Here is a 22342-nt window from a genome sequence, read left to right as displayed (position 1 = left end):
GCATTGTGTCCACATGGATTAACTTTTAAAGAAAGAAGTATGCAAGAGTCCATATGTTCCCTGCTCTTTAAATGACTTGTTTTGTTATCTTTAACAAACAACTATGCATTTGGGCCTTTGTTTACTTATACTTAAAATGTACATCACAGACTAATAAACATTAGAATCCTTGCATTAGCCAAACATTCTGAATACAGAACATGCTCTCTAGGTTAATTTACTTGCCAATAGGTGGAACTTAACAAATGGCCCAATAAATGGCCCAATAAAGAAGCTAATTCACCTCATATGGAGTATGAATTATTATTAGGTGGAGGTAAAAAATTACACATAACATGAACAAGTTCTGGTTTCTGTAGAAGCTACAACTTAGACTTCCTTTTCTCTGTACATTTGAGTCCCCTTTTTGAACACTACATGACTTTACCCTAATTTCAAACAATTTAAAATGTCTAAATAACTGATAAGAGAGGTATCATCTCTCTTTTGAAGGAGGAGAATTCTGACCTAACAAGAGCTAAAATGTTTTCCTCGGGGCAAATCAAGTGTTTCCACTGCTAGTGTATCCTTCTTTTTCTTATTCAACAAAGATATTACTTCCAGGATAACTGACACAACTTTTTTGTCTTCCCTAGCTAACACTGTACTCTACAAAAATCCAAAATTCTGGAAAGTAAATTCTAGGAATCAACTTTATTACAGTCTTTCACAGAATTTAAGTTCCATATACACTGGAAAGGAAAGAACAGACAGGGTGAGCTGAGAAATGTCCCTCCGATCAAGCAGTCTTAGGATCCATGCAATAATCAGCTCACCTCTTCCCCTCGGTGGAGCAAGCCGCTGACAGCGAGCGACTGGTGTTTTGAAACAATTCCAAGAGGCTTGTGAAGGTAAACTACTGGCCAGCTACAGGGAATGTCAAATCTCCATGATGCGGTCTTTTTAGAGCTCCCCATTAGAGTCAGCACTGGTTTACTATGAGATGCAGGAAAGCATTTCTCATGAGGAGCCGCTGCCAATGAAGAAGCAGTTTTAGGCCAGCTTCCAAATGCCACCTGGCATCGCCCCAGGGATGAGGCACCCGCTCAGATGATATCTGCGGCAGAAGCAGCATCTCTTCACCCACAGGGGGCTGGGGACTTCACAACAGTTCCGCTTTCCAGCTACTCTGGAAGACAGGGGAAGGAAATGTCTCCCTCCACCTTTAATTCTCCTTGCAAGTTCTCTCTCTGTAGTCCAGGTCATATAGCTCTCCACAAGAACATCAATGTACACAAATTGAAAAGCCTGAGGGTGAAGAGTTAAATCACACACACACACACACACAAGCTGTATTCTGTATGAAAGCTCAACAGAAACTACAAGTCCATCTGTCAGAGAAACCGTCCTCTCGCTGAATAGGAAGGGAGATGGAGAACTGAAAGCGTAATTCCAAGAGCCAGTTATTTTTCATGGGGCCGGGAACTTCATGGTCATTGCCAATAGAAACGTACTGCCATATATAAAGGGCAGTGACTCCTCTCTTTGTAAATATTATGAAATACCAACCACTAGCTTGAATGTAATACAAGCTACATTTGTTCAATGTGTGAAGCTTTTTCTTCTGCAAAAGGTCCAAGTAGGTAAAAGCTGGCCTAATCAAGAAATAGCTATTCCCTGGAAACAGGAATGTCAAAAGCAGCCGGTTCTCAGACGGAGGTCAAGAACTGAACAGAGAATATTTATAGTTGGCCACTCAAGCAGAGAATAACTGTAACAACATTCTCTCCCATTTATGACACTTTACAGTTTACTAGAGAGCATTTTTGTATTCATTATCTCATTTGGAAAAATAGGCCAAGTCCACTCAGAACTGTAGGAAGTATCCCAGCACCAAAGAGCATGTGGCCCTCTGCCCTTAGAGGGAAAATACTCACAAAATCAAAATAACTGCACTTTCCCTTGTGCTGAAAAACAGTAACTAAAAAACTATCTTGCAGGCCCGATTTGAAAGCAACATCCCATGACCACAGTTAGTGGTGAGCTACATGCAATAAACACAACCAAAAAAAAGGGGAGTCTGGAAAAGAAAGACAGTAACTACTTACTAAGAAACCAGACTTTTTTTTTTCTTTGATTGTTCTTCAAGCATTGAAACGTATAGGAAGGGGCCTACTTTGTCCTTTTGTATCCAGAAATACCAAAAACAGACACAAACTCCAAAAAGCATCATGACCCTGCCTCTATTTTATAACATTTGGAAGAAAATGAACTTGACAATGAAATTTAGAGCCCTAGTAATGAAGACAGAGAGCTCTGAAGTAGCAACAAGAGAAGGCAGAAAAGAAACGCTCAAGTCCAGATCCCATTCTGCCAGATGACTGCCTTCCCTGCCAAGGATGATATCCCCACCTAACAGGTGAAAGGATTATCCCTCACGCAGTGATTCCCAACTGTGGTTTCAGACGACCACTAGGGGAGTCCAAGAATCTCAAAGAATATGGCAAAATTTCAGAACATAATTTTAATCCCACCAATTTATGGAGGACTAATGTACCCCAAAAACTGAGTGTAGGAATGGTTGGAAATCACCTCTCTGGGAACTAGGCAACAGTACAGCCTTTTACTTTGAAACATGAAGAGAAAGTAACTTCTCACATTTCTCACTCCCCTAGAGAAAAAGAGATCCTACTATATAACATTAGGGAAGAAGATTTGATTTTAAAAAAAGGGTATTCAACTTATATCACAGCCTCCTCACAGAATTAATGAAGGAGGAATCCATCTGGTCGGAAATTAGAATGGCTATTTTAAAAAAAGAGTGAGCCTATTTTTTTCCCTGCAGTTAACACATCAGCAAGTCAATCAAACTTTCTATTAACTGAGCATCTACTATGAAAAGCAAAACAAAACATGGACAAATTAGCTACTGCTTAAAGATGCCCTCAGACCTTGCTTAGAAATGGTAGCTACCTGGTGTTATTTCAGGTCAAAAAAGAAGCAATGGCAGAGTTTGCAATTCCTCTGTGGTGGGTTACTTTTTAAGACTACAAATTCCTCACCTGAACTCTTTTCTCTCTAACTTTCTTCCCACATCAGGTTGACCCCTTCATTCTTTACCTGAACTTGATTTTATTCCCATCCTCCATTTAGAACAAAGTCAAACTCCCCCCCCCCTTCCTACCAGCTGCCCCCCATGTCTTTCAAATCAAAAAAAAAAAAAAAAAGGAAATGGGGAAGGAGAGGTAAAAAGATAACCCATTTTGAAGGAATGAGAATGAAGATTGGGAGACCAACTGTAAATGACTTATCCAAATCCTTCTGGAGAAGAGATTACATTGGAATCTTATCTGAAACAAACAAACAAACAAAACCCTATCAAGCTATCTCTGTGAAGGAGTAGTGAACTTAACAGAATCAGGAACCCACTGATAAAGAGACAGTGTTATAACGTGTTAAGAGTCCAAGTAGCAAATTAAAAAATAGGGAGGTTTCTTTATTTATAACTTTAGCATTGGGTCTGAGAATAAAATAAATAAATTTGAAATAAATCTGAAATAAATCTAATGAGTGTTATGCAAGAAAATCAACTGATACACACCCCCAGCATTGTGAATACAAAGACAACAGTTCAGAATATTAAACACGATCATGCAAAGTCTAAAAGTCCCATGAAGCCACCCATAAGTAAAACAGGCAGAAAAGATAGGATCACTATTTATTAATGATAATATTTTGAAAACAAATTAAAATTTGCTTTCTTCAACCATTTAAATGCAAAGATCTTAATTTGATGCCTATAACTAAAAACACACTATAACACCCAGGAATCAAAGTTTGAGTGTTTTCCAACAATACAAAATTATAAAATAATTTAAAACTGGACGGTATTTGACCAATATAATTCAAATCAGTCTCTCAGTGGAAGAGACTAACGTCGCAAAAGTGAAATCCCACATGCTGTTGCTGTCTGAAGAATCTTCAAAGACAGTGCTGTGTTCTTGCTAACATTAACAGCTGCTGAAACAACAATTCTTTTAAAAATCCTCATTTTCTTCCAGGGGTGCAGTTTCCCAAAGAATCCCAGGCTAAAATCTAAATGGACACAGGGCCAAAACCGAGTGATACCACAAAATTCAGACTTCCTTTAAAACAACTTTTACATTCTTTCCTTGGAAGAGAGGACAAAGGACAAAGCTCTCATCATTTGCTCTGTTTACACCACAAAGGCTTCAGGACAAGAAACTCTGGGGGTGATTACTGGCCAACTGGTTGAAGTGCATCCCTGCTCATAGAGAATGTTTCCATTATGGACAGACACTTAAAAGAAGCCCTCTGGAAGCTAAGAGGGTTGTGGCATACATACCAAGTTATTTTGAGCCTCAGAGAAAGAGGCCAGCAAACAAATCCTCAGAAACAATCAAAACACCACAAAGGGCAAATAGTTTCAGATCCAGGGAGATGTCTGTTGCTTCCTTGTGGTGTGATGATTTGAAAACCAGACAATAACCGGACTTACTGTAAATTGAAGCATGAAGTGGGATAATGGAGATGTGAGTCAGCGCAGAGTTCCCTATGCTTTGCAATGTTGCATTGTTTAAGTTACGGGACAGGGGAGGGAGCAGAGAGGAGGGGTACATCAGACAGAAAGAGGCAGCGGACAGATATACCATATCAAAAACAAGTCCAGGAGGGACCCTGAATTCAATTACCCTTGGAGAATTACCGAATGCAGCCTTCGGTCACTTGCCTTTTCTCTCCTATCTTTCTATCAGGGGAACGGAGACATTTCTTTTAAAGATATAGTATTCCTCTTCCTATATAACAGCTTACTTTATAAGACTCCTTCACTTAAAAACAAACAAAACAAAACCACAGGCCTACATAGAGAAATATACCCTATACCAAAAATCTCTCCCTAAAATCGTTAAAAACAAAAGCTAACCAGAATAGGCCAGAGCCCAGCTTCCCTTTAAAGAGGCTCCCTCTTTATCCTATGATGAAATGTCAACAACCTCTTGATATAAATACTTGAAGTTCAGATGATATTATGTTTAACACATTCCATATACAGGTATTTAAGAACTTCTGGGTGCCACCACCCAGGTTAGTCCTTCATTAATAATTGGTGTGGGTCCCCCTGCACCACCCTTTTAATGGTGTGCTCTGTATTCTGTGAGAACAGATTATTAGCTCATGTTAACCACAGCTACTTCTGGGTGGTAAAATCACAGATGCTTTTCATTTTCATCTTCATTTTATGTTTGGCTGTACTTTCCACATTTTCGTAGGTATGTATTGTTTTTGGAAAAGTTATTTTTTAAATTTGGGAGGAACACAGTGTTAAATGAGGTTTTCTGGATACTTCGAAAAAATACAACCAAATGGATATTACTCCAAATGATTAGCAAAATACAATAAAAGAACAGAATTTTAGCCACAATGAATGCTGGGCCTTGGCTTGAATCTTTATAAACAACAAGCTCCATGCATTTGCAGAGTGAATGGATGTACACTGATGTCTCCATCTTTAAAATGAGGACACTGGGCTTCCCTGGTGGCACAGTGGTTAAGAATCCGCCTGTCAAGGCAGGGGACACAGGTTCGAGCCCTGGTCCGGGAAGATCTCACACGCTGCGGAGAAACTAAGCCCGTGCGCCACAACTACTGAGCCTGCGCGCCACAGGTACTGAAGCCCATGCACCTAGCGCCCATGCTCCGCAACAAGAGAAGCTACGGCAATGAGAAGCCCGCGCACCGCAATGAAGAGTAGACTCCACTCACCACAACTAGAGAAAGCCCGCGTGCAGCAGCGAAGACCCAAGGCAGCCAAAAATAAATAAATTTATTTTTTAAAAAATGAGGCCACTATGCAGTAATAAAATGGGTATACCATCAAATTTTCAGGATGGGGCCAAATATTCAGACAGAAGTAGAGACAGCTGGCCTGTCTTCACACACTGTTTAGCAGAGTTTTCCAGAGTACAGAGGGGGCACCTACCGGTACAGATCAGACTAATTCTATTTAATTGATTTGAGAAGAAAATTTAAAAAAAACCAAAAAACAAAGAGGGTGGGAAGCTTTCACCAGGGATTAGCATTCATTTAGAAAACTGAGATTTCATTTCCACAAAGTTAGAAGGCATCTGCTACTGAGGGGATAAGATATCATCAAGCATAAAACTCCAGATATTTCTACACTCGTTAAGAACTTTGGAATTCTTGACCTAGCCTGCCACTGCACCCACTGATGAGAGATATTGACTGCCATGGAAGAAACAATTCACACAATGTAATCGAGAAGCCATAAAGTGATGTTAAATTCCCACTAGACATAAACCTTTCACACTCGTCTGTTTAGGTGTTGGCTAATGACCCAATTATTTACACAATATGCAAACTAAGGGCCATAAGGTTGGGTGATTTGTATTTGGTACGGAAGCATGGTCTCTTGGCTCCTAGTTGCAAAAAGAGATTAAGTGAGAGGTTAATTGGGTATTAAACAAGTCCTTACAACAAACAGGATGGCAGTTCTTCGTAAACAGGCACCCTTTTTAAACACAGCCTAAATTGCTAATATGAAGGTCTCTAAGATTTATATCAGGGAAAAGAGCTTAACTAACTGTGTAATAAGGAATTTTATCAAGGGTATTCACTGACATGAAATACTTTATCAATCAGTTTCTTAGAAACTCACTCTAAAATCTTTCAACTTAATTCAGCAGATGTGCTTACCATAATTCTACAATTTGAACACCTGATTTTCCAAAATGAACATGACAGTGTATAACAAATAGCAATGACCCAGACCAACAAAGACAACCCAACTCACATGCTTGTGCACATACACCCACAGACGCAAAACAGTAGTCACGCCTGCAAAACACACAATTACACAGCGAGCTATGGCTTTCTTCTACTTCCTGTCAAAAGATGCATTCCTGAGAGGTCCACTCACAGATATTCCAATATGAAAACAAAGATTTATCCACGTATTAAAAAGTCAACTAACATTACAAGTTGAAAATCTGGTCTTTTGGCTACTGACTGGCTAAATCTGCTTGTCTTTTTCTCTTTAGAGCAGAAACAATAAGATGTTAAGTGCTGGGCAAGATCCCTAATGCACCATCAGAGAAAACCCGTAAGGAAAAAAAACCCAAAAAACAAAAAACCTAATTAAAAGGCTTACTTTCTATCTAAGAAAAGTCTTCACTTTATCTTTATCCCCAAATGACTTACAAATGTCCTCCACTTTAGAATGAATATGATTATTTTAATGTTTTGCACTAAAATAAATTGGAACAAAGTGAACTTATGATTCAGTGAAGACCAAAAAAAGACTTTCACCCACTTCATTGCCAGGTAACTGACAGGTGTCAATAAGTCAGAGAAGAAAAGGATATCAAATTCCATCCTAAATATGAGAGACACTGATGAGAGACACTGATGAGTGGTTCAAGTTAGAAGACGCAAAACGCACACAATATAAACTTCCAACAACCATGCTGCAGGAGTTAAGCTGAGACTCTTGGCAGCAAGACAGCCCCTGGGCCTCCCTTCCTGAAAGACATGGATGGGAGACCAAACTGGAGCTGGAAGATAGGCAACCACTACTACCCCTTCACAAAGGAAAGGTTAAAAAGCGTGGAGGAATGTTCTAAAACAGACCCGCAAAACCCGAATTGCTTACAAATGTCAAATGTTCCACTGCTTTTCACTCTATCTAGGGAAGAAATTTGCTTTCACAAATGGGTACATACCCACAGGAGTATCTTTAAACTCAAAGAACAAGTCTCCCTTTCTAGTTCCCTCAATCAGAATAAAGAGTGGAAAACATTTAGTAGCATTCTGGATAATTTGCACCAATTTAGATGATTCATGTATTGCTTCCCCAGACTAAACAGTCTATGGCTAGTGATTTCAAGTCAACAAGGGTGCGGAAAGCAAGACCTAATTACAGATCTGAGTCACTGTCTATAAGTTCCCTCAGCCCAGTGGAGCATCCCCCAAAGGGCACCATTTCATTTTGAGGCATAAAAACAAGCCAAGTCTACAGATCCCTTTACATAGGAAATAAATAAGAAGACATCCTTCCACAAGAAATAAAAATATCAGTTCACTGAATTGATCTTTTAAAGAAAAACGTCAGTAGTCTTTTTCCCTTAAAAAACAACTATAACACTAAAGTTTTTGAAACAAGAATATGGAAATAAAATTCATTACAGGATTATAGCTTAAATATCTTGCATTTCTTGTCTATATTTGGCCTGCTATACAAATGGCATTCCATTTGAAGGCTGGTCATCTCCCAATGGAAGAGATTTACTAGCTCTTTTCATAGGGGCCTCACTGATTGGGTGTTTCCATTTGATGGCTATAATCTTCTAGCATTGGCAACATTTTAATTTATGATCCTGGGCCCACAATGAAGGAAAATAGCTAAAGACAGTTATATTTAAATAAAATTAAAAGAAGGATCCATTTTTTTAACAACAGAAAAATGCATGCACAAAAACCTAAAACTGGATTTCTATAAAAGATGTTATTGAGTCTGTAGTGTGGATACAATCTATATGAATTAAGGGGAAAAAAACCTTTTGGGTTTACTTTTTTTTCACATGTTAAACATTTAAGAGATGAGACCTCCCTGGTGGCTCAGTGGTTAAGAATCCATCTGCCAAGGCAGGGGACACGGGTTCGAGCCCTGGTCCAGGAAGATCCCACATGCCGCGGAGCAACCAAGCCCGTGCACCACAACTACGGAAACCCACGCGCCTAGAGCCCATGCTCCGCAACAAGAGAAGCCACCACAATGAGAAGCCCATGCACCGCCACGAAGAGTAGCCCTGCTCACCGCAACCAGAGAAAGCCCGCGTGCAGCAACGAAGACCCAACGCAGCCAAAAATAAACAAAGTTAAAAAAAAAAAATTTAAGCGAAAAATAACACCCTGGGAAAAAATGGAAATCCTCTTCTGATTGTCATAAATCTTCCTCTGACATTTTATCGGTATTTACGCTCCCAAGTTGAGAGGATTAATGATCTCTGAGTGGAAATGTCTATTCAGTCTGTGGAGGCAACATTCCAAACAAGAACCAGGGGATACGACTCCTCAAATGGCAAAGAATGGGTGTTTTGAATGCACAAGTTAAATGACCTAAGAAATGTTTCAGACAAGGATGCTACAAAATCGTCTCCAAGACTCATGCTGGGGCACAAAAGGAAATAATGAGATACTACAATTCAAAGTACCATGCTTCACAATCTGTTCATAGGAGTGGATGTCTCCTCTATAACTGCTGCCACCAGTACAAGGCGGAAACAAATTTAGAAAGCACGTAAGTCAACTTCGTCAGTATGATGGCTAACTGTCAGAGTGCAGGAGAATGCATAGTTTTACCCAAGTTTGCCAAAAGCATGCATTATGACCACAGGATGAATGGAGCTATTTATATGAAAAAGTAACCAACACACTCTGAAAAGCTCACTGATGACACAGTCGGTCCTGCACATGCCAAACCTTCACAGGAGTGCAGGCGCGGGTGTGAACTCAGCAGCAGACCAAGCACCAGACTCCAGAAGATAAGCGTGTTGATTAGACTCATCAGCCACTGAAAATCTAACACATTTCATTACGGATCACCAAGAGGCCTAATAACAGATCTTCGGACAAGTATCCGAGAACACATTTATAGCTTCTTTCTGTGATCCTGAATTTCTTCTCAACTTTTTTGTGATTTTAAACAACAAATACACACACAGTATCTACGTTTACCTGAAGTGAAAAAGCATACAAAAATCATCCTACACGTACGTGGTAAAAGCACAAACGAATGCATGAGAAAACAAAGATCAAAACCAGGATAGAGGTTCCTCAGAGGCGGAGAAAGGACACTGCTATGAGGGAGGATGGCCGTAGGTTTTTAACTGTTCCATAGAATTGGTAAACATTCTATTTGTCTAGACTGTTATAGCAGGACACATAATAAATATCTGTTATATCATCCCTTATGTAGTTTCTGTATTTGAGTATTCACAGTAATTTTTGAAGAACAAAAGCAAACAAGGAATTACAAGTCCGGTATAGACTGTTCTAAGAAAACACAAGGGACAGCTCCACACTGTTAAATATATACCTATACAAGGGGATGGTTTTCAGGTCAGCAGTCTAAGACCCTTTTCAGCGTTCACAACCCAAGTGGGTTGATTAAAAGGCAAAACCTCCAGGGAAAGAAAAGAGAGAATCCGAAAGCAATGTATTTCATTCTCATGTCTTTGAATATGAAATCACTGCCTGTGAATTGTTCAGAGTGAAGAGGGTGCCCTCAACAGCAACACACCCTGTCAGATTAGTTTAACAGTATGAGTTTGCCTCCCTTTGCAATTGCTCCCACATTCCCCAGGGAGGAACTAATGGAGTACTAAAAACAAATGGAGATGAAGTGAATCACCTAGGCTGTTTTGGCTCCCAACTCAAACTGGCTTAAACAAAAAGGAAATGTTACTGGCTCACATGCTTGGACTTCTGGAGGAGAAACTGCCTTCAAGTCTGGTTCCTCTGTCCTCCACTCTGTGTGACTTCCTGCTCGGCCTGGAGCCACACCAGACCTCACACCAGAGCAAAACAACATCCAGAAGAAGAGAGGCAGAGGCAAGCTCTTCCGGTAGCTCTGTTTGAAGTATGAGAAGACTTCTGCCAGAAGCTCCTGGCAAACCTACTTTGGAGTCTCCTTGCCTACAGCAGGATTAGAGAACCATTCTTGAAGCCAGGCCGCTGGCCAGTTAATGCCCAACACTGGCTGATGCCTCCTCCCCGATGAGTTAATCATGTGTGAACACAGCAGGGATGGGACTGTCCCTCATCAGGGCCCACCCTGGAGCTGTGGTCAGCTCCTCAACCCCATAACATGGAGGAGGGGCTTGTGGGGGGGTAGATGAGATGCATAATATGGATTCAATCCTAATGTCTACTCACTAGCATTTACAGGGAAAGGCCTGAGCCATTCTGTGTTTATCAGAAGATTAAATATATCATAATCGTGATATATTTGTATATATATAAAGCTAGAGATGCAAAAATCAGATGACCAAATGAATTACTTCCTTTGAGAAAAGCAGATTTTTTTTGGCCACACCGTGCTCGTTACAGGACCTTAGTTTCCCAACCAGGGATTGAACCCAGGTCCACGGCAGTGAAAATGCTGAGTCCTAACCACTGGACTGCCAGGGAACTCCCGAGAAAAGTAGATTTTTAAAAACTTTGTTCCTATACCTCCACTGTTCCAATGAGACATTTAAAGACAGAAAATTAACACTTTATAAAGCACGTAGGTCATAGGAAGTATGGTATAGTACTTACTATATTCTTGTGCCATAGCTACAGAACTTTAGATAATAGCATCCACATTAACAATGTATAATCTGAAAAAAAAAGAATAAAAATAGTTAAGTACAGAAGAAATTTCATTAAAAACAGTTGCATCACTTTAACAAGTCTTATTTTTTTCCCTGAAAGAAGTAAACCAGCATTTTTAAAGCAAGCAGCTGAACTTAAATTAAAAATGAGAAAAATATCTGTAGTATAAAAATTCTTCTATCTTCAAGTTAAATTATCTGCGTCTTTTGTAGATCTGACCACCACCAAACAAACAAACAAAATACATTTTAAGCAAGTAAAATTGCCCTGGACTGCTATTTATAAAACGGAAACAAAAGCAATTATTAAACGGACCTCAAAAACCATGTCCTCTAACCCCTACAACACACATCCAACCTACTGAGTTCAACGCAACTTAAAGCTAGATAAATCAGCTTCAGTTTCTAAATTCCTAAACTCAGAGATCTGAGGAAACAGTCCTCAGAAAAGAATGCACATATCTGATTCAAATATTTGACACTGCATCTTAATAAAATCTTGGAATATTCAGCATACCTTGAAATGCTAAAGAAACACAGCCAAAGAACTGGGGACTCTAAGACACTGGAATGTCTTTTAATATTCAAAAGAAAAAGGTCTGTCCCTAGCCAGACCTCAGGACAAATAACAATATGGCAAGTCACACTCTTAATTCAGAGGATTTTAAAAACATAAAACTCTAACCACGGATGCTTGGTGTTTCCTGGGGATGGTGTGCCTTGGCAAGGCTGAGGATAGTTACTGCCCATCTATCTACAAATACCATGTCTAACTTCACTTTCCTCAGTGCATGTAAGATTCAGCCACGTTGTTGGCATTAGTTATGATCTGCAGAAGAAGAAAAACCTTTTCCTCTACCCTCTTGGATTCAATTCCTGGGGACTTGCAAATTAAACGGACGAAGACAAATTAATAAGAGAAAAAGGCATATGTTTCTTTATTGATGTTAATGTTTTTACATGCATGGAGATGCCAGGGAACAATGAAAACCTAAAGTGTCAGTTAGATCCAGGGGCTTATACACCATTTTAACAAAGGGCAATAAATAGTGGAGAAGTGAGTAAACAAAGGAAAAGAGGGGGTTAGGCTCCTAAGGATGATAAATTGTGGGAAGGTGACTAGGAAATGTATCGTGGATAAGAATTGTTTAGTAAGATTTGTTACACAGACTCAAGTGTCATTCTCTTCTTCCTGGTATGGCAGATGGGGTGTCCTGCTTACACCCCAAATTTATGCCCTGCTTTACAAATGGAAATTTACAAATGGAAATTTATGCCCTGCTTTCTGGAAGAAAGGGGGAGGGCAAAAAGCTCTTCCTGTGTCTGATGTTTTTAGACTTCCTTCAGTCCAAAATAATTTTCATGCCAAAGTGGCATATTTTGGGGTGGCATATTCTGATCCCCTTCATGTTCATAAAAATAAAAATAAAATAAAACAAAAGCACTATTAAAAGAATAGAAGTGCAAGTCTCAGAAAAGAAGATGATATTTGCAATATATAAATCCAGCAAAGGACTCATTAGAATATAAAAAACTCTGACAAAATAAGAAAAAGACAGATCACCCAAACAGGATATCAAAAACGGCCAAAACGCACATGAAAAGGTGTTCAACATCATTCATTACCATGGAAATACAAATTAAAAACCACAAATGAGATAAAATTACATACTCATCCAAATGGCTCATATGCAAATATCTGACAATACCACATCTTAGGATGCGGAGCAATTCAACTCTCATATGCTGCTGTGGGAGTGTGAACTGGAAAACTGTTCAGCGATATCTAATAGAGCAGAACAAAAACTGTGGCCTAGCAATTCCACTCCTGGGGAAATACCTTCTAGGAATGCATATACATAGGTCCTAAAGACACATATATTTAACGAAGCATTAATTGCAATAGCCAAAACTCAGTAACAAATAAACTGTGGAATATTCATATAATGAACACTATTCAGCAGGGGGTCAATCAATTTTTTCTGCAAAGGGCCAGATAGTAAATATTTTAGGGTCTGCAGGCCAAATGGTCTCTGCGCCCTGTTACAACTACTCAACTCTGCCTTTGGAGTGCAAAAGTAACCACAGACAATATGTAAATGAATGGGTGTGGCTGTGCTCCAATAAAACTTTATTTACAAAAACAGGCAGTTTGCATGCTACACAGTAATTAACATAAATGAACCATAAGTAATTCAACAACACAGATGAATCTCACAAACTTAATGTCGAGACAAAGAAGCCAGACACATGACAGAATGTACCATATGATTCTATTTTATAAAGTTCAAAAGTAGGTAAAACTATGTAAATCAGGATAGTAACCTTTTAGAGGGAGCAGTAAAGCCTGGGGGGAAGGAAGAATTCTGGCAGGCTAGTAATACTGGGTTTCCTGGTTTGAATGGTGGTTTTCCGGTTATACTCAATTAGGAAAATTCAACAAAGTGCTCCTTTATGACACATTTGTCTCCATATGTATAACAGTTGAATAAAAAAGTGATATATTTTCAATTTTTATAAATAAAGAAAACAGGCCAGTAATATAAGTGAATGATTTCTCAAAGCTCACTAGCCCCGGATGCAGTAGCTGTAGCTTTGTACCCTTGCTAAGCGCGGTCCAGAAACAACATCCCTGCCCCTTTGCTTAGTGTGACGTCTACATTACAACTAAACCTCTGTGCTGAGTAGCAGGTAGGACTTTGGAGAATGAGCTATGATTAAATAGAACACACAGGGGTGGCAGGAAGAGAATGCAATACAGAGGGAGAGAGGGAAGTAACAGATGGTGCATGAAGAGACTGGTGGAAATAAGCCCCTACATTTTAACATAATCTGCTGAATAATCTATACAGAATAGAAAGTAAAGTAAGCAGCTTAGAAACACAATGTGGAAGGTTACTAAACTTGTCTTTTGGACAATAATAATGACGTTTTAAAAGCTGACTAGTGCTCCTAAAAGACCGTTGAAGGGATTTTGTTTCCAGTACAACAATTTCTTCCAATCTAACAGGTTAAACGGGCAGCAAGCTTCAGCTTTTCAAATGAAGAGGCAAATCAGACAGATAATATAGTCTTGACTTTTTAGGTCTGCATATTTTAAACAATTTCTATACCCCGGTTTCATCTCATCCCTCTATACTGCGTCTGAAAATTTAATTAGATATTGTGACTTCCCAGGGATCACAGGAAGCCATTAAATTACCAAGGTTGTGCCCAAATATATGAGGAGAGGCAGAAAATACAAAAATGTCAAAGATAACAAGATCATGGGCATCACATTCTATTAATATGGGCTTATATCATGGGTGAAATAAAGAGAGAAAGAGTAAAGAAAAAGTGAAAAGAACTGACATCCACTCACTATACTGTATTCACTGTATAACTGATAAGTGCAAGAAACTGAACGAGATGCTAGAAATCCAAGGACAAAGTTCCTGTCTTCAAGAAGCTCAGTTATAAAGAAGATGAAAAGCCTATGCATCAATAATTTAAATCAAATGTCACAAAAGTTACACGATATTTACAAGTGCTATAGAGCTATGAATTAACAGAAGAGAATTACTAAATGGAGGAGTGAAATGCAAATGGGGAGAGATGGGTGAGGAAAGTAAGTCTTTACCTAGTACGTAAGAGCTGAAATGGGTTTTGAATGATTAGAGATGGGCAAGACAAGAAGAGGAGCAGAGCATTATTCCAGGCAGAGGGAGAGAATATGCAAAGGCATGGAGGCATGAATGAGCCAGTCATGCTTGAGGAATAAGAGGAAATCTGAGGCTTCCAGAACATGATGTATAAGGACAAGCTAAGACTGAGATGATGGAGGGACTTGTCAATTATACTAAGTTCAAATTTTATCTTACAGGCATTATGGAACCATTCAGGTGGGAACTGGGGGAATGAGAATGGGATACAAAGAATAGAGGGGGAGTGATAGGTCTCCAGATGTATCTTTTTGCATAGTTTTGACATTTATAACCATAGTACTGTTAAACAAAATAAAAAGGTAAACAACCAAAATCAAACAGTATGTGAAGGTAACTCAAAATGAAACACATTCAGTAATAAGGGAACTGTATTACAAAGGTATAAGTAACCACACTTAACTGAGTACAGAAGAAAAGAACTAACCTAACCGCTGTGGAAGCCAGTATCTTGACTATATACTCTGAGACTAGAGAAAAAACAAAGAAAGGAATGGGAAAGACCAGAATGAACTGTATGGTATCAGACTGGAATCAGAGATATCATGGTTTTTAATACATATTTCAGTAGATAATAGATATTGGTAGAGGCAGATATGTGTAGCTCTGTCCTCTGACAAAGACTAGGAGCAATGATACCCCTGTAGCAATGAGCACATGTTGCACCCAAATACTGGCTTCTAAACACCACCCTCCAATAAGGGGAACCAGGACTACTTAGAGAAATGTCTGGCTGCAAAGCTAGGAAAGGGAAAGTACCAGATGAACCTAGAACATTTTGTGGTACAACAAAGTAAGGAGGGCTCAAAAAAGATATGGATTTATCAAAATGACTGGAACTAACCTGAAGGGGCCAAATCTGGGACAATCTGAGCAAAAAAATTAAAAAATTATATTAATACATTATAACTTATAGGATAAAACAAATACCCATGAGTCCATATCAATAAAAAATAAGTAACTGAATACACAAATAAATGGGCAAGAAGGCCAAGCTCCTTCTTGTAAGAGAATTTCAATTAATAAGTGTAGAGAAGAATGATGGAAATAGAAAAACCACCATTTGACAAACAGCACAGATTAAAGAAGACAAAGGAAATAAAACAACTAAATGCAATGTTGGATCCTAGACTGGATCATGGTCCAGACATAAATATTATTGAGATAGGTGACAAAATATGAATAAGGTCTGTAGCTCAATTAACATTACTGTATGAATGTTAATTTCCTGATTTTGATAAGTTTACTATAGTTACATAAGATATTAGCATTTTGGGAAGGTGGGTGAAGGGTATGTAGAAATTGACCTATTTTTGCAACATTTTTTTTTAAGTCTAAAATTATTTCAAAATGAAAAGTAAAAAATTAAAAAAAGAAAGAAAGAAAGAGAGAAAAAAGAAAAGAAGGAAGAGATGAGAGATTGTGAGTTACAATCGTCTTAATCTAAAACCTGGCTTCAGGCCCTCTTCTCTCTGTGCCAAATATTAAAGCTAATAGTTTGGGTATTTTTTTAAGGTATATATATATATATATACATAAATGTATAAATGAAAAGCTTGAAAGTAATGAACAAATAGAATATTGTAAATAACTAAACAGAACTGAAAAAAGAACTGAATAGAATTTTAGAACTAAAAATATGATAACAAAAGCTTAGAAAAAATTCATGGGACTTCCCTGGTGATGCAGTGGATAAGACTCTGACTCCCAATGCAGGGGGCCCAGGTTCGATCCCTGGTCAGGGAACTAGATCCCACATGCATGCCGCAACTAAGAGTTCACATGCCACAACTAAGGAGCTCACCTGCTGCAACTAAGGAGCCCACGAGCCGCAACTAAGACCCGCTGCAACCAAATAAATAAATAAATATTTTTTTAAAAAAAGATCCCCACACTTTAAAAAAAAATTCATTAGGTGAATAAATTACATTTGGACACAGATGAATAATGGATCAGGAACTGGAAGACAGATCTAAAAAAAACCATCTGGAATGCTTCCCAAATAGACAGATGCAACCATAAAAGTGACATTAAGAGGCACGGATAGTAGAGTGAATAGGTATAACATTCACCTAAGAGGAATACTAGAGAAAGAAAATGGAGAGAATCAATACTGTAAATGACACCAATCCTTGAATCCAGAAAGGCCAACAAACAACAAGCAGGGGGAAAAGCAATACTGAGGGACATCAGAGTAAAACTGCAGAACACTAAATAAAAAGCAATCTTAAGAGCAGCAAAGAGAAAAGAGAATCACCTACAAATGAACACCAATTAAGATGACTCTTGATTTCTCAACAGCAACAATGGAGCCCAGAAAAGGACTACTATCTTCAGTGACCTAACAGAGATAACAATTAACCTGGAATTCTATAACTAAAGACGATTCCTTCTAGAACAATAAACATTTTCAGCCAAACAAAACCGAGAGTTTACCATCAGCTGACACACTAAATTATAAAGGAAATGACCTTTGCATAGAAGTAAAATGATACTGGATAGAAGACCTGAAAGGCAAGAATGAATGATGACCTCACAAAAGACAACAGTTAACAAATAGATGAAAGATGCTCAACTTCATTAGTCATCAGAGATACACAAGTTAAAATCCCCAGTGCGGTACCACTACATACCCAATGGAATAGCTAAAATTAAAAACCATGTTGACAAGGATGTGGAGCAAACGGCACTTCCCTTATACCTTTGGTAGGGGTGTTAACTGCCTACTTGAAAAACTGTTTGGCGGTATCTACTAAAGATGAATGTGTGCATACATTATAACTCTGCAATTCAATTCCTAGGTATATAGCCAACATAAACAGACACATGTGTGGCAAAAGACATGAACAAGGATGTTCACAGCAGTGCAATTCATAACAGCCCCAAACTGAAAACAACTCCAGTGTGCATCCATAACAGAAAGAAAAAATAACTGATGAATTCATATAATGGAACACTGCAGTAAGAAAAAGAAGAAAATATTTGCTACCTGCAACAACATGAATATATAATGCTGAGAGAAAGAAGCCATATACAAAAATACATGCTATATGATTCCTTTTATATAAAGTACAAAACCAGGCAAAATTAATCATCAATGATTATAATATGAAGTCAGAACAGGTGCTTTTAGAGTGACAGACTGTTCAATTTCTTGATCTGGGTGCTGGTTACATAGACAAGTTCAATTTTTGAAATTTATTGATCTATCCACACATGATTTGTCACCTTTCTGTATGTATGTCATACTTCAGGACAAATTTATTTAAAAGCAGAATGAATGATGAGCAAAGATACTGGCAGGAATATTACAGGAAAAAACGCTGTGTTCTTCTCATTGCAACCCACCAGGTGGCACACAATTTTCATTTGTATTATTACTGATGATGTTCACATTGATGAACTGATTAAGGTGGTATCTGCTAGTCTTCTCCACTGCAGAGCTACTTACACTTTTCCTCTTGGTAGTTAGTAAGTATTTCTTAGGGAAGTACTCTGAAGCTATGTACATATACTGTTCCTCATCAAGATTTCAATTAATCAATCCATTCATTCTTACATTTATATTATTCATCCATGTATTCAGTGGGTTATATTATTATTATGGTTTCTTATAATCTATTATTACCGTTATGTGTTTTGTAGCCCAATCAGCCCCAGATTGGGCCAGTGGAAACCCCTTCAAGATGGCTTCTAGGTCATTTTGACATGACCTCATCATTTTTTGAGCATTCCCTTACTTTCTAAAACTAGATGTTTCAGGCTCATTTTGTACTTTCTTACCATTTCTCCAAGGAGCCCTGGTTCCTTTTATTAGAGAGTGGTATTTAGAAATCAAGATCCAAGGTGGGATCAAGATGGCAGAGTAGGAAGATCCTGAGCTCACCTCCTCCCATGGACACATCAAAACTACAGCTACATATAGAACAAATTTCTCTGAGAACCACCTGAAGACCAGCAGAATAGCTCATCTACAACTAAGAAAATTAAGAAAACACCAAGATGGGCAGGAGGGACAGAGACACAGTCTAGTCAGAACCCACACCCCCAGTGTGAAAACCCGCAAGCAAGAGGGGATATCACTAATGTGGAAGTCCTCCCTAAAGAGCAGGGGGGTCCTGCACCAGTGAGATGAGCCCTCACAATGTCTGGGTTTGAAAGCCAGCAGGGTTACATTCAGGAGAGCTGGAGGGCTATGAGAAACCAAGATGCTTAAAGGGCGTGTGCACAAACTTACTCACTCCAAGTCCCAGTGCAGAAGTGGCAGTTTGAAAAAGCATCTGGGCCATACATAAAGGAGATTCAATGACCGATGTTACGGCAAGTGCCAAAGGGGCAGGGATCTGTTGGAACTTCCTCCCAGAATGAAGTTCTGGTGGGTGCCATTAAAAAGAAAAATTTATTTTATCCTCCCTCTACCGAGCTGGCCTGGCACTGGTGGATGTCGTTTGTGACATCAGCGAGGTATCTTGCTAGTGCCACTCACCCAGCCCCAGCTTTCCCCTGTGGACCTGCTCCAGCCAGCACCCTCCCAAAGTGGCCCTTCTCCCACCACACCAACAGGTGGCCTCTGTCGGGACGGGAACACCCCCAAAGCAGATCCCGTCCCTCTACACTGGCGGGTGGCCTTGGTCCAGATCGCCACCCCTCCCCAACAAAGTGGCTCCTACCCCTGGAGGCCAGCCCTGCCCACCAGCACAATTGCAGCAGTCAGAGCCAAGCCTTATAACAAGCCAGACTGGGGGCCAACCCACCCAACAGCGCATCTGCAGGAACTGGAGGACCACCACAATAGGAGGGTGCGTGCACCCCACATGGGGGAGTCTTCTGGGGCACCTGGCTCTGGTGACCAGGAGGGATTGTTCATCTGGGTCCCACAGGAAACGCTCTACATAAGACCTCTCCTTCAAGATGAGGAGACACAGCTGATCTACCTATTTAAAAAAAAAAAAAACATGCTAAGAGTTAGGCAAAATTAGGAGACAGAGGAATATGTTCCAATCAAAAGAACAAAATAAACCTCAGAAAATGAACTAAATGAAACGGAGATACCTATCTGATAAAGAGTTCAAGAAAGTGGTCATAAAATTGCTCACTGAACTCTGAAAAAGAATGTATGAACACAGTTAAGAACTTCAACAAAGAGATAGAAAATATAAAAAAGAACCAATCAGAGCTGAAGAATACAGTAACTGAAATGAAACTATACTAGATGAAATCAACAGCAGATTAGATAATGCAGAACAATGAATCAGTGATCTGGAAAAGAGGGTAGTAGAAATCACTCAAATGGAAGAGTAAGAGAGGGCTCCCCTGGTGGCGCAGTGGTTGAGAATCTGCCTGCTAATGCAGGGGACACGGGTTTGAGCCCTGGTCTGGGAAGATTCCACATGCCGCGGAGCAACTAGGCCCGTTAGCCACAACTACTAAGCCTGCGCGTCTGGAGCCTGTGCTCCGCAACAAGAGAGGCCACGATAGTGAGAGGCCCACGCACCGTGATGAAGAGTGGCCCCCGCTTGCCGCAGCTAGAGGAAGCTCTTGCACAGAAACAAAGACCCAACACAGCCAAAAAAAAAATAATAATAAAAATAAATAAATAAATAATTTTTTAAAAAAAGAGTAAGAAGAGAAAAGAATTTTTAAAAATGAGGATAGTTTAAGGGCTCTCTGGGACAACATCAAACACATTAACATTCATATTATATAGGTCACAGAAGCAGAAGAAAGAGAGAAATGTACAAAAAACTTATCTGAAGAAGTAATGGCTGAAAACTTCCCTAACCTGGCAAAGGAAACAGACATCAAAGTCCGAGAAGCAAAGAGAGTTCTCAAAAAGATGAACCTAAATAGACCAACACCAAGACACATTATAATTCAAATGTCAAAAGGTAAAGATAAAGAGAGAATTTTAAAGGCAGCAAGAAAAAAGCAACTAGTTATATATAAGGGAATCCCTGTAAGACTATCAGCTGATTTTTCAGCAGAAACTTTACAAGCCAGAACAAAGCGGCATGATATATTCAAAGTCCTGAAAGGAAAAAACTTACAACAAAGAATACTCTACCTGGCAAAGTTATCATTCAGAACTCAAGGACAGATAAAAAGTTTCTCAGATAAGCACAAGCTAAGGCACTTAATATGCCTTACAAGAAATGTTAAAGAGACTTATTTAAGAAGAAAAGAAAGGCCATAACTAGAAATGAAAATATATGAAAGACATTTTATAATAACCTGTATGGGAAAAGAATCTGAAAAAGGTCACAAAATAAGTCTCAATAAATTTAAGAAGAGTGAAGTAACATCAAGCATCCTTTCCAACCACAACAGTGGGGAACTAGAAATAAACTACTAGAAAAAAACTGGAAAAGACACAAACACATGGAGACTAAACAACATGCTACTAAACAATAAATGGGGCAATGAAGAAATAAGAAAATACCCTGAGACAAATGAAAAGTTGGAAGGTTGTGTTTAAACTTCCAAAATCTATGGGACACCGCAAAAGCAGTTCTAAGAGGGAAGTTTACAGTGATATAGGCCTACCTAAAGAAACAAGAAAAAAGTCTCAAGGAAACAAGAAAAAAGTCTCAAATAAACAATCTAACCTTACACCTAAATGACCTAGAAAAAAAATAACAAAGCCCAAAGTTTGTAAAATGAAGGAAATAATAAAGATCAGAGTGGAAATAAATAAAATAGAGACCAAAAAACAACAGAAAAGATCAATGAAAGCAAGAGCTGAATCCTGGAAAATATAAAAAATTGACAAGCCTTTAATCAGACTCATCAAGAAAAAAAGAGAAAGGCCCCAAATAAATAAAATCAGAAAGGAAAGAGGAGATGTTAAAACTGATACCACAAAAATACAAAGGATCATGAGACTACTATAAACAATTATATGCCATCAAATTGGAAAACAGAGAGGAAATGGATAAAATTTTTAAAACTACAATCTTCCAAAAACCAGGAAGAAATAGAAAACCTGAATAGACCAAGTTACTAGCAATGAGATTGAATCAGTAATTTTAAAAACTCCCAATAAATAGAAGTCCATGGCTTCACAGGTGAATTCTACCAAACATTTAAAGAAGAGTCAAAACCTGTCCTTCTCAAACTTTTCCAAAAATTGAGGAGGAAGGCAAGCTTCCAAACTCATTCTACATGATGAGCATTACCCTGATACCAAAACCAGACAAAGACACTGCAAAAAAAAAAAAAAAAAAAAAAAAAAAATTACACGAAAATACC

At 38.8% G+C, this 22342-nt stretch overlaps 1 protein-coding gene across 13 annotated transcripts in view; it reads right to left on the bottom strand.

Moving 5' to 3' along the window:
* Positions 1-22342, bottom strand: part of SIPA1L1 (signal induced proliferation associated 1 like 1) — a 376514-nt gene that overhangs the window by 180793 nt on the left and 173379 nt on the right. For all 13 annotated transcript variants that reach the window (XM_059914542.1, XM_059914549.1, XM_059914553.1 and 10 more), the window contains one exon: positions 11338-11399. The gene's annotated coding sequence lies outside the window, so the exon portion shown is untranslated. The remainder of the gene's footprint in view (positions 1-11337; positions 11400-22342) is intronic.

Source organism: Balaenoptera ricei, chromosome 2, assembly GCF_028023285.1.
Source record: "Balaenoptera ricei isolate mBalRic1 chromosome 2, mBalRic1.hap2, whole genome shotgun sequence".
Classification (NCBI taxonomy): domain Eukaryota; kingdom Metazoa; phylum Chordata; class Mammalia; order Artiodactyla; family Balaenopteridae; genus Balaenoptera; species Balaenoptera ricei.
The sequence above is the reverse complement of the archived record's forward strand: the minus strand, read 5'-3'. Positions and strand labels throughout refer to the sequence as shown.